Below are 13,861 nucleotides of genomic sequence, written 5' to 3'. Positions count from 1 at the left end.
TACCAAGATCCCCTGGGATTTTGAGAAAACACGGAGCAGAAGTAATAAGGTTCTTGGCTATGCCGGGCTGACAGCGGTGGGAAGAGGGTCCCAAACGTCAGGCCTGTGGAATGCCAGGCCTGGCGCAGGAATCCTTGCAGAAGGGAAAAAGGACAGGCACAGGATGTTCAGAAGGAAGAGAAATTTAGCAAACAAAACATCACACATTTTGTGTCTTTGTGAGACTTTACCATCACAGGCTTAGTAGGACAGTGGTTGGAAATCAGAACCGGCCCTTCATTAATCCTGTTTTGGCCTGTAAGTTCCCGAAACAGCAGATCAGCGGGGAGAATGAATATTTCCTCACCATTTCTGACAACTCTACAGCTTTGAAAAACGTGTTCTTCGTTACCACTAAGTGATGTGTGTTAAGTGCAGAAAAATCAGAATACGTTGATCTGATTTTTAAAAATTAATAAACAGATATCTTCCCTCTACCGTTTCCCCCACCCAGAGGTAAGCACTGAAGGTGGGTCGGTGTGGGCTCCCCAAGCCTTTCTTAACCGTGTAAAGTGAGGACACAAAACACACTTTTTCACCCAGTGTAGCCCGGCTAGTCGTTAAAACCAGGCACCTTGGAACCACAGGACTTGGATGGGAATCCAGGCCCTGCACCTTCCCCCTGTGGGATGTTAGGTAAGTGTGTTGCTCTTTCTGTCTCAGTTTCCTCATCTGTGAAGTGGATTTCTTTACAGCACCCACTTCACAAGGTTGTAGTGAGGATTAAATGGATTATTCCACGTGAAACACCAGGACGGTGACTGGTACTGTTCCGTGCTTGTGTGTGTGTTTTCATTAATATATACATGCACTTTGGCCAAATAAAATTACATCAAACTATTCATGGTATTTGGCAGCCCTTTTTAAAATAATTACATAAAACCCTATATTGTCAGTATTTTAAGTTATTTCTTCTTTTTCACTATTATGAAAAAAATACTACCATTTACATTTTTTGCACTTGGATCTTTGGCAGCTTGTCCAATTACTTGCTTAAAATTCATCCCTAGAAACTGGGTCTGGTGCTATGCTGTTTGTCAAGGATTTTGGTACATGATGCCCAATTGCTCTCCAAAAAGTTTTACCACTTTAAATTCCCAGCAGCACAGCATGAAGGTGACTTTTTCCCCCCAAATTCTTGCCAATACTGGATACTTTCAGTCTATTTCATTTTTTCCCCATCAGGTTGGGGAGTTTCATTTTTTAAATTTTTATTTATTTTGTTACCAGAAAGGTTAAACATTTTTGTTTATGTTTATTGGACATTTTAATTGTTTCCACTGGGAATTTGCTATTTGTGTCCCTTGTTAACATATGGATTAATCTTTACTTTATTGGATTGTAAGAGCTTTTTATATATTAAAGATTTTCCTTTTATTTTTAAATTTATCATCTACCTTTAGACTTCGTTAAATACCAAAGTCTATCAAACTATGTTTTTCACCATTCAGGAGTTGTGTGTGTGTGTGTGTTTTAAGGACTCAAATCCAGTAATATTTTCCACTATGACTTTTGTCCTGAAAGTCGTAGTTATAAAATCCTTCTCTATCACCACCCCTCGAATTATAACAATATTCTTGTTTGTTTCTTTCTCAAATATTTATGATTTCACTTTTATATTTTAAAAATTGAGTTTATATCAAGCTTAGTTTGCAACTTGTATCCAATACGTGCAGTTCCTCCTAGAGACTCAGCAATTCTTCAAAGTGATCGTTATCCAAGTTGGTTGATTTCTTTGAATATTAAATATTCTCCTCCAAAAAGTGAAGATAATGATGTCTCCTCTGCTTGTTATATTGTGAAGATACATGTTTTGAAAGGTATTAAGTGATACAGCAGTTTACATGATTATCAGCAGATTCAACCTTAGGATGTGAAAGGCAGGAGACATAGACGTGCAAGGTTTGAGAATTTCTTCCAAGACCTTGAAGAGAAGTGAGAATCTTCAGTTCTAAGTTTCCCTGATTCTGAATGACCAATGAGCTTATTCAAAGTTCCCAAGCCCAGTGCAGGGTGGCATCTGGGATTTTACAGCATAAAGGTATGGTTTAAGCATGTCAGTGACACTTTATACTTTTAGAGCATCACAGAATTGATTTTATATACTGTCAAAAAAAAAAGCAAAATTCAAGTTTTGTAACTTAAAGAATTAGGAATGGTTAGTTATCAGGTATTTTCAGCTGGAAAAAAACATGAATTTCCTAAATTGCTTTGATTCTCTGTAAACCTCATGCCAAATGTATTAGTATAATGCAAGACTGCCACTTCGGCTGCGCAGTATTTGCAGCCTGTTGTTTTCTCTAACCAGAATAGTGCAGATAAGGAACAGGTCAGAAGTGATTGGCAGGGCCGCCCCACTCCACCTCAGTGCTCTAGGCTCTGTTCAGAGCTGCCTCCACCCACACCTTAGCCTCACACCTGGAGTGGGCCTGCTCCAAATCCATCACCCGAGGGGGCGGGGGTGGGAGCCAGCAGCCACCCATCAGCCTGCCTCCTCCTTGGTCCTTAACAGGAAAAAATCAGGCCATTGACAGCTGGCGTGGACTCAGCTTCAAAGATGAGAGACCTTACCCAAGGGGAAACATCACAAGTTTATGACTAAACAGTTGAGACACTGTTGTTAAGGGTTCTGAAAGGCTGCCGAGAACCTGCTGAATAACCCTCAGTCATCCATCTCTTTTACTGTTAGTTTGCTCAAGGTCCTGCAAGGCAATATCAGAAACATGAGACACTTCGAGTGGTATTCGAGGATGTGACCAAAGCCTCCCTCGTTTTCTCAGATGAAAGTAGTAAGTTCAGCAGTAAGAGGAACATGAGGGCAATGTTCCACCCTCATCATGCAGCTATGATTGAATTTTGAGTCTCTGAAAAGTACCAGGTGTTTTTCATTTGCTTTTTCCTTTCTGTGCTATTAGACATTTTCTGAACATAAATTTTTTTTTTCTGATAAGAAAAGCAAGAAGTAAGTGCGACACTTTTTTAATGAGTCCAAGTTTGTCCCACTTATGTAAAAAGTACAAACTAACAGCTACCATTTCCTAGGTGCCTGGAATTTGCCAGGCATTTTACACACACGTATCTCACTGTTAAGGGACATGTTATCACTGCTTTCCAGGTGAGGAAAGGACTGAGGATTAAGTGCCCGGCCTGAATTGTCAGAGGAAGGATTCGGACCTGGCTCAGCCTCGCTCGGGGGCATTTACAAATCTTCCCACTGCTCAGGGCTGACTTTCCCAAACTCGACCATCAAAATGCATCCAACGAGCAGCTCCCTTTTCTCTGCTCTCAGGCAGAACAGGAAAAGAGGAAACAAAATCTTGCTGCGTTTTTAAATCGTGAAACCGTTTTCATCCGTCGATTCTGTGAATGTCATTCTCTGAGGTTTCTGAGGAGGGATGAGGATGTAAATTTATGGTTGTGTCTTTCTTCAGGTCTCCATCCATCCCTGGGGAATCACGGCTCATGCTCTTTTCCCAGCTAGTTGGCTAGTGCCTCGTTCCCGCAGGGCAATCTTCCTTCCACGTTCCTGTTAATCTAAAATCGGACAGAGTTCCAAATTTATATATTGCCTTCTCCCGTTATGTATGGATTTTCAATCTACTGTGATACATACTAAAATAGTAAAAGTCCACCTTGATGGCCCCCAGAGATTTGAATGAGCGGACCCCCTAACATCCTGTCAGAAGGAGACTCCGACAGCGAGGAGACAATAATTCAGTGTCTATGTGGTGTTCGGCTGCACCGAGCATGGGCAGCATACAGCCACAGACGTGTCTTTCTGCTCAGGAGGTATTCATCCTCAAGTTCAGTGAGGTGGAAACCACGGACATGTGCAACAGAAAAGAGAAAAATTCAAAACTCATGGATCCTCTCTAGCAAAACATTGCAGGACTTGAAATAATCTCTTAAAGGTTTGAAACTTTTAAAAGAGCATAAGAATATTAAAGACTTCAACAATTTTCTCTCTCTTTTGCACTTTGTTGAGACAAAGAGTATTTAATTTGAACACTTAGTCTCATGCCTAGTACATAGCAGGCATTTGGTAAAAATTTGTTGGAAAAAGGAATGAATAATTAATACAAAGCTTACTGCTCATTTTACTATTTCAATTATATTCTTAATTTTATTTCTCTTTTAAAAAGATTTTTTTAAATTCTTTTCATTTGGGCAGGGGAGGTAACTGTGTATATTTATTTATTTATTTGAATGATGGTACTAGGAACTGAACCCATGACCTCATGCATGCTAAGCACGCACCCTACCACTGAGCTGTACCCTCCCCCCAATTTATTTCTTTATTCAGCATGTATTAATCCAGTTGACGACACTATAAAGGACGCTAAGAATACAGCATACTTCCTGTCCTCACGTAAGTTTTCTACTTAACCATCTGTTTAACCTAGGGCAATGCCTTCCTGCTCCCTTTCTTCATGGAAGATGAGAGGAATTACAGCCTTTCTGAATATCCCTGTGGAGATGTTGTGAAAACCAAGTAGGATAAGATGATTTGTAAACTGCTAAGTTGTGTACTAATATGTCATAGATAAACTCTCTCACCTTGAATGCAAGTAATAGAAAGCTTCACTCAAAATGGTTTAAACCATCAAGGGAATTTGTTAGCTTAAGTAACTGAAAATGCTGGAGATAACACTGGCTTCACACAAGGCTTGATCCAGTAGCTCAACAATGTCACCACGAATCCAGTTTCTTTCTAGCTCTTTATTTTGCCCTTTTCAGTGTCAAATTCTAAGACTTCCGTCAAGGTCCCCTATAGCTTCCGGCAGCTCTCAGGCATGGTACTTCCTCACTGTGGTCCAGGACAGAACAGAGAGCATCCCTGCCCAGCCTTTCCCCCCAAAACCTCAAGATCCATCCTGATTGGGCCTCCTTAGGTCACATGCCCGTTTGGTAACCAACATCTGTGTCCAGAGGAATGGAAGGCACTGATTGGCTTAACATAGACTACATGCCCCCAATGCTGATGATGGACCTGAAATCAGCTTCCCCGGAACCTCATGGATCCCCCAGGAGAAAGTGATTAGCTGCTGGGTAGAGAATGAGGATGGAGGGGAATGGATGATGAATATGCAACCAACTAACTGCTCAAGTAGCTGAATTTGAAGCAATTGTCAACCAACAGTGCTGCCTGAAATCCATTTTATAGTCCCAGGTGAACTAAAAAAACAAAAACAAAAACAAAAACAAAAACAAAAACAAAACAAAAAACTGAAAATTTGGGAAAATTAGAGGCATGAATTGACATTCTATGATGTATGTAAGGTCAGAGAAACATAAATAGTGTTCTAATAAATAAGATAATTAACAGATTCATTGACATAATCACCATTTTACTCCAAATAATAGCCATATAGTTTAAGTGAATTTTTGACATTTATAAAATTATTAGGAAAAAAATGAGTGTATGCCTGTCTGATAATAGATACTTCCAAAGATTTAAAAAAATTTTTCCTGTTTAAATATCTTATTCAAATCACTAGTCAGTTATGATGATTTCCCATTTCTTTAAAAAAAAATAAATAAAACCTCTAAATAATTTATCTGAATGAGGCCAGGCCACCCCGAGGTCTGAGTTACCTAGTTATACACCCAGAGTTTCACATAAAGCAGCTATAAAGAACCTCTTCCACAGGTGGAACTCACAGCCATTATATTCACTGCAGGCCATGTTTTCGAGGTTGGTCTATGTTGTAGCATGTGTCAGAATGTCCTTCCTTTTTAAGGCTGAATAATATTCCATTGTGTGTATGGATGACATGTTGTTTATCCATGCATCATCAATGGACATTTGGGTTGTTTCAGCCTTTTGGATATTTTGAATAATACTGCTGTGACCATTGGTGTATTTGTTCCAGTTTCTACTTTCAGTCCTTTCGGGTATATACCCAGAAGTGAAATTGCTGGACCATGCAATAATTCTGTGTTTAATTTTTTGAGAAACTGCCATACTGTTTTCTGCAGTAGCTGTACCATTTTACATCCCCACCAGCGGTGTACAGAGTTCTAGTTTCTCCACATCCTCACCAACACTTGTTATTTTCTGGTTTGTTGAGAGTATTTTAGGGTTTTGGGTTTTTGTTTTTTTTTAACAGTGGCCCTAATGGACAGAAAGTGGCATCTCCTTGCGGTTTGGATTTGCATCTCCCTAATGATCAGTGATATTGAGCACCTTCTCATGTGCCTGTTGGGCCATTCATATATCTTCTTGGGAGAAATGTCTATTCAAATCCTCTGCCCATTTTTCATTTGGGTGGTTTTCCTGTTATTACTGACTTGTAAGAGTTCTTCATATATGCTGGACACTGGTCTCTTGTTGGATATACGATTTGCAAATATTTTCTCTCACTTCATGGTTGTCTTTTCACTCTGTTGATTGTGTCCTTTGATACTCACGAACCCTTTCTTGTAGCACTAGGAACCCCCTCCCCACCTGCGTCTGGCCCCTCCTCGCAGACCCTTGCCCAGCCCCACAGGATCAGCTGGTATTGGGGGGCGTCCTGGGCCCTGTGTCCTCCTGCCCCTCGGGGCAGGCCCTGCCCTGGTGGCGGGCTGGGGGTGGGATGGCTGGTGCTCCAGCTCCCTGTGACTCCAGCCGCAGCAGTCCCCGGCCCTCTCTTAAAACCCCTGAAGCTAAAGACACCATCCTACCAGGAGAATTTGCTGGCAGCTTTTTAAAAATACAGAAATGGATTGTGCACTTATTTCAGGGACAAAATTATTTTAAAGAAAAAGCTACCTGTATATTATGCAATCTAGGGATTGTAATAACTCCTTTGCTCCAGCCTGAGGGGAGGGGCTCTGCAGTAGAGTGATTGGCAGCAATGGCGCAGGATAAAAGCCAAGTCTCTGCCTGAACCCTGCAAAGGGAGAGAGCGAGCCAGGATGCGGCAACCGAGAGCGAGCCTCTGCTGTGGGTTCACGGTGATTTTGGCCTCCACTGGGGCGAGGAGAGAGCTCAGCAGAGGGTGGGAACTAACCACTGAGCTGAGCTTAATGGCTGTGATCCGGGCTGTAACTTCCCTTCCCTGAGCCTCAGTCTCTTATATGGAAAATCGAATCAATAATTGTTATAAAATCATACGTTTTTGTTATACGATGCAATTGACACAACCCTTCATATGCATTATCCAATTTAACAAAGCACGACAGAGCACAGCACTTGGCCAAGAATAAAATGCTTAACATATGTAAGGAATTCTTTTCTTTCTTTGAAAACTGCTCGGGGTGGTTCTGCTATTGTTTGGTTAAGAGAATTATACAATTTTGAGACATGGTTCCTTATCTTGTGTAGACTGAAAGGCAATTAAACAAGTTTTCATGTCAGAATCTGAGGTAAGGAGAAGGCTGCTTCAAAGGGTCCACTTGACAAAGTGAAAAGCCTTTGAGGAGAAACAGAGAGCAGTATATAATTTCCTTCTGGAATATCTACTCCATATGGCCCACAGCAAGAATTTCAGACTCCGACGTGGAGGGATGGAGGCAGAAGTAAAACATCAACTTCTTCTCTCTGACTCTTCTCTCAGCCATTTTCTGACAAGCCTTTGGGAACCATCCATTCTTGTAAACAGAAACCAACTGGGAGGCTCCAAAGATGTTTGCCTCCGTGTATAGGGGTTGTTCAGTCGTGAATCAATGATTTTTTCCAAGAGAAGGCGCCAGCAACAAAAGTCGGTCATAAAAACGATGTGAAAGTTTAGTGTTCTCTTCGTGGACCCCCCTAATCCCAGTTGCCAACAGTATAGACCGCGCTGTAGGACACAGGAAAGTGAAGTCAGCCACTCACAGCCCAGCAGCCAGAAGGCTCCCGGGCAGAATATGAAAGTAACAGCCAACATATCCGCACGTAAATCAGCACCACCCTTGCCACCATCACCTCCTTCACTTCTCACCGTTGCCTGTTCCATACACACCGCATCCGAATGTCTCCATTTTAACGCCTCCTCCACCGGTGTCATCGTTCCCCTGGGCCCAGGGGTAGAGAAACCTACCCCCGGCCCATCGTCTGCTTCCACTTGTGGTCCTTCCCCAGCCTGGACCCTCAGCGCGCAGCAGGACAAATGCAGTCCTGCAAACAAACAGAATTTCAAAATAACTCCCATCTTTCACTCTCTTTCCTGAAAACCACGGGGGACCGGTAGATCTAGCCCACAGCATACTTGGGGGAAGTGTCCCCCCCTCCCCCCCAGTGCATTTCTAGCCTGCCACACAGCTTCCCGGAGGCAGGCGCGGGCAGCGCTCTGCTGGGCTGTGGCCGGAGTGTCAGGTGGGCGCAGTGGGTGGAGGCCAGGAACACTGTCCTCGCAGGAGGGACTGCACCGGCCTTGAGCTCCCTTCCTTCCTTGACCTCCTCCAAGCTTTCAACCTGGGAGTCATGGCAACTTCAAAGTCTGAGCTGCCGCCTAGACGCCTGGGGCGGGGGTGGGGGGTGGAGCGGGGGCAAAGATGGCAGTACAAAGGGAAGCTTGGTCTGAAAGACCTGGAGGCCACTAAAGAAAGTTCTCCTGACCGCCTTCCCACCCCAGCTGCACCCCTCACTATGCTGCCATTGAAATCTACTTCACCAGAGCAAACACGGTGAAGTGATCAGCTCCTGCCAAGGAGGAGTTTACAGCAAGCCCTCTGCATGGTCATGCCTCCCTCAGAGCATCACAGAGCCACAGCACTCCCTGGAACTCGGCCTGGGTGTAACTGAGGCCCACCAGTGCGCTCACTTCTGAAGTCTTTCTCATTGCATCCTTGGGGAGGTAAAGGGAACAGAACTGAAGAGGGTCTAGCAAAGTTGGAACTTCTTAGTTTAAGTAAATTTAACCTCGGTTCCAAGGACAGATATTACCATTTGAAATGAGCATTTGATGTGCCTGGGAAGCAGTGGTGTAATATGTGGTTTTTAGCGTTAGTCACCTTCCTGCTGGCAGAAACAGGTTAGAAGTCCAGAAATAAGGATATTACAGAACTGGACTGTATAGTTCACAAAGCCACAAGGGAAAGGGTGGAGGAGCCTTGCTTAAAGGTCACAAAGCATTATTTCTACTTTAATATTCACAGTCCAAGTGAAATAAACTGAGAGGTTAAGATCTAAGTGAAAATTAACTGACGGCAGCTGTGCCATTTGGACTCTGAGTCGCGCTTGCTGTAGAAGAACACAACCCGCCTTAGCTGTCTATCATTCCATGAGCAGAGATTAAAAAAGAAATGGCATTAATAAGAACAAACATAGAGAAAAATTTCTAATTATTGGCACAGAATGGCAAGAAAAGCTGGTGGAATCCCCTTCCTTGGGAATTCTTAGAACAAGACAGATGTGTGAGTCAGGTACAGATGCACCTGTAAACCATTTTCTTTCCCTGGGAGTGTGATTCTGCGTTGCGTGTAACCCCTGGTTCTCCAGGCCACCATAGTCCGAGTCACTCCAGGGGTGCAGGAGTCAAGAACCATGCTATTAGCAACCCACTGGCTCTGAGCTCCCTCCTAGGCTCTGAACTCCTCTCTCCTGGCTGAGTCTCTGAGAGGTCACATCTTCTCCCTGGTGACTAATAAAGATTTCTTGTCTTGTTTCCAGCTTGTGACTTAATGGGCTTAATCTGTCACCACTTCTGTTGCTGACAGTCACTGCTGTATCTGTATATTATCTCTGTCTCTGACCATTTTCTACCTGTAGATGCTGGCCTTCCTGCAGTGAATGCTCACAGAGGGGGAGGTGCTGCCTGCACCAGTGATTCCCAGTAAAAAGAGGGAACCCTGCATTCTCAGTCTGTTATTGAAATGCCCCTGGTGGAGCCACACAGGATTCCCCACAGTTAAAGGAAGTCTGGGAGCACTTTCTCCAGGACACTCGACACATGTCTCTCAACAGTCACCTGGAGTTCAGGATGCATGCTGAGAACAACCAGTCACTTCTGCACCAGACACCACGCCAGCTGCTTTACGTATTGATCAGTTTCTAGCTGATCTTTGCTTCAAGCCCACGAGGTACGCACTCTTATTGTTCCTATTCTACAGATGTGCAGAGACCCAGCACCTCAGCTCTCTGACCTCAAGGGGAGAGGGTAGGAGGTGGCTCGGGCTGCTCTTTGCTGCACTGCCACCACCAACCCTCGCTTTCACCATCCTGTCCCGTCAAGTGTCCATTGGGTCATCAAGGCAATAGTTCCCCAGCGGACATCACTGGTGTGCCAGGTATGTACATGGACACAACAGGCCTCCCTACTGTTGCACTGCTGATAGCTTTGGTTTTCTTTTAGTTACAGTGCAATTCAAAAATGTGAATAAAAGCTCAAGAAATAGGAAATGCAGTCTGACTGTGTAACTATAGTTTATGTGGTTAATATAACTACAATATATGCAATATAATATAACTGCAACTAGAATAAGAAGAGCTAAGATATTGAGTATTGAATATCTCCGTGCTCTGTTCTGTGAGGACTCAGCCCTCATTACAGCCCTAGGAAGTAGGGACTATTATTATCCCCATTTTGTAGACACAGAGAGGTTAGGTGACTGGCACAAGATTGCACAGCTCGTCAATGAGGAAGCCAGAATTCGAACCCAGCAATAGTGAGGGCCTGTTCCTTGCAAGTGCCAAATTCAGCAAGGCTTTCAATCTTCTTGTATGCTTGTTTCTTATCACACTTTAGAAAAGAATACATCAAACAGACCGGAATTAAAATGAGAAGTAGCTAAGAGGAGGGGCTGAAATCCAGGGAGGGCTGTGAAGTCCAGCCTATGTGCTTGGTCCCACTTTTCGGTTCAGCAGAGAATATGATGCTGCACCAAAACTGTAACGAAATGGAAAGAGGCAGGTGCCCCAAGAAGGACACAAATACAGCCCTGTGGGGGCTTAGTGATGCCAACTTTCCCCACCTACTCCTTCCCGACGAGGCACTGTTGAGTTAGGTCTGGAAGAGTCACTAGAGCCTCCACAGGTGGAGATGGGAGACACGGGTGGGAGTGCTATCTGCAGGAGGAGGGCTTCTGGTGGAAGTGTCTGGGGGTCCAGAAGTTACTGAGGTTGATGGACCAAGGAGGAAGTAATGGATGATTCCAGAAAGAGAGGATGCCTGGATTTATGAGAATCATTAGCAGGTAAAGTTTAGCCACATTTCCAGCACAAACGGGGCCTTCAAAAGCCCTTGGTAGTGGCCCAGGGGGACACAAAAGTTCCATCTGTCTGGGGGGACCCAATATGCCTGTTTGCCAGGATGTCCTGGTTCACACTGCTGTCTTGGCATCCCATCCAGCTAGCACCCCCATCCACTGTCATGGACAAAAAAATATACAGCTACCCTGTATCTGACAAAGGCAAGGAGCCAATGAGCAGGGTCCCAAGCTTAGGTGTATTGAAAGTGCTCCAGAAACCGTGTTTTTAAAAGCCTGTATCACAATGCTAGCTAAGAATGATAAAGAAGATGGGCCTCAGACACTGAACTTGTAGGCAGTTGCAAACACAGATAGTTTTGAAAGCCAGAATCAGTTGTCCTTCCCTCCATTTTATTTGGTCTGGGCCCAATTTTCTACAAGATAATCCCAGCCGGTCTCTATCACAAAGTTATGCAGGAGAAGCCAGCCTTTGATAAATAAATAGCCTCTCATCTCTCTGCAGCCCGTTACAGCAAGGAAAAAGCTTACCACAGGCTTAAGACACACACTCACACAAACTGATAATGCTAATTTTTATCCAGGAACACTTTCAAGTTTAAAACAACTCTATTCGAAGAAGTTAATTAAAACCACATAGAGCTGTCAGGGAGCTTAAAAATCAAATACACAGTACTTTGAAACAATGAGACTTACTAATTGTGGTAGACAAGTTGACTAGTTTTTGCAGGGGAGCCAGCTCATTTGTAGATGAGCTAAAATACTTTGGGGAAAGAAAGAAAATTGCAAAGGGTTTGCAGAGCTGAGAGCAGGACGAGGAGGAGGCAACTCTAACCGTCCTTTGAACTCGGACACGAAATCTGTCTACAGGGATCCCTTGGGGGTACGTGGAGGCTTTTGTAGCGAAGTCTTATGCAGTTGATTGATGCTGTGTCGTTGCTGGGGCTTATTACTATGTGACGTTGAAAGGCTTGTGTTAATGCATCTTCAACTTCAAGACGCGCCATGCACGCCCTCATTTAAGCTGGGCTGCGCCGAGCGGTGTGCTTTGATCGGCAGCAGTCTAGCTCGTGCGTTTCCGCCGGCTCCCGCATGCACGTGGTCTGACCCCTGAGACCGGGAGCCCGCTTTTTCTCTGGCTGATTTCTTCTGATTCTCCTGTTGTTTGTTCATTGTAAAATGGATAAATGATGACAAAGATATTAATAAGGGCCTCCCCAAGTCTTAGTTTTAAAAGAATGTGGAACAAAACCATGAAAAAAAAAGCCACTTGAACTAATTTACACTATGCGTAGGGAACAAAGACTTTGAACCTTCCCTAATTTTGGATTCCAGATTCCAAACATTTCATAAATAAAATATGACCAGCCGCATGAAATTGCAAGGTATGTACTGCGTGAATTACATTCGCAGGGAGAAGTTGTTTTAAATAGTTCCCACTGGCAAAGCCAGACTTCTCACTACCACTTTTAACCTTGTCAAATAAAATCATTGCAGATAGGGAGGTTGGCAAGACTTCATAGTATATTGAAAGCTTAAAATTTGCACTCCAGAGCAGGGGGAAATCAGATTATATTCATTTACTCTCTACAAGAGCATCAGGCACAGCTGTATTTTTAAAGAAAAAAAAGACATGTCACTTCCTTTGTATGCATATCATCTAAATGAAGTCAACATTAGGTGTCAATGAAATGCCAGATGACAGAAATGAGACCACCTACATGAAAATATATAATCATACTCTTATAAATGAGTATCTTTTTGTCTTAATAAATATTATGAAACATATACACAAAAGGTTATCTCATAAGTAAAATCCAACTTATTTTCAGATGCTGAGGGTCTGAGAAGACCCCGCTTCAGGGGAGAAAAAAAGACCTTCAAACATATTTGCTTTATTCCTAAATAATTCCTGCATACTTAGAAGGTAATAAGTTGAAACAATGGCATCAAACACTTTATCAGAACTCCCAAAGGGAAAGCAAGAAACTCTGTGTGCTAATTAGTCTGGTAGCTATTTTCATAGTCAAGGATGCTGAAGACACTGAGCTTCTTCCAAGCACAAACCACCTTTATTCAGAATCGAGCAGATAGAACACCTGGTTGCCAGGTTCGATTCCAACTCATCCAGCGCAAATACACAGACGCCTTGCTGAGCTGTGACTGCCTGCCAGGCACTGTGAGATCCTGGGGATGTAAATGAGCAATACCGTGGGGCCCCCAAAGCGAGGTCCACATCCTAATGCCTGGAACCTGTGAATGTGATCTGACTTGGAAGGATAGTCTTTGCAGATGTAAATTAAGTTTTAAGTTAGGGATCTTCAGATGAGATCATCTTGGATCAGCCGGGTGGTGCCTAAATCCAATGACCAGCAACTTTCTAAGAGACACACAGAGAGAGACACCAGGGAGAAGGCTGAGCCTGGAGAGATGGAGGCAGAGGCGGAGCCAAGGGATGTCTGGAGCCCCCACAAGTTGGAAGAAGTAAGGAAGGCTCCTCCTGTAAGGCCTACAGAGGAAGCGCGAGCCTGCCAGCGCTTGATCTTCAGATGCCTGGCTCCAGAACTGTGACAGAATAAATTTCTATTGTTTAAAGCCACGAAGTTTGTGGTCACTGGTGATAGAAGCCCTAGGAAACGGATACAGGGACCATCTCAACATCCAGGCGCTTAAGAGCAAAATGTGGGGCAGAGTGAAGTTAGATCAAATC

The 13,861-nt window shown here is 43.7% G+C and overlaps 1 long non-coding RNA gene across 1 annotated transcript in view; it reads right to left on the bottom strand.

The window, feature by feature from the left end:
* Nucleotides 1-557: 557 nt before the first annotated feature.
* Nucleotides 558-13,861, bottom strand: part of LOC141579744 (uncharacterized) — a 57,796-nt gene continuing 44,492 nt past the window's right edge. Inside the window, exons 2-3 of the long non-coding RNA XR_012511640.1 lie at nt 7,947-8,122; nt 558-3,573 (exon numbers count right to left, since the gene is read on the bottom strand). This is a non-coding gene — a long non-coding RNA (uncharacterized LOC141579744). The remainder of the gene's footprint in view (nt 3,574-7,946; nt 8,123-13,861) is intronic.

This window comes from Camelus bactrianus, chromosome 14 (assembly GCF_048773025.1).
Source record: "Camelus bactrianus isolate YW-2024 breed Bactrian camel chromosome 14, ASM4877302v1, whole genome shotgun sequence".
In the NCBI taxonomy this organism is placed as follows: domain Eukaryota; kingdom Metazoa; phylum Chordata; class Mammalia; order Artiodactyla; family Camelidae; genus Camelus; species Camelus bactrianus.
The sequence above is the reverse complement of the archived record's forward strand: the minus strand, read 5'-3'. Positions and strand labels throughout refer to the sequence as shown.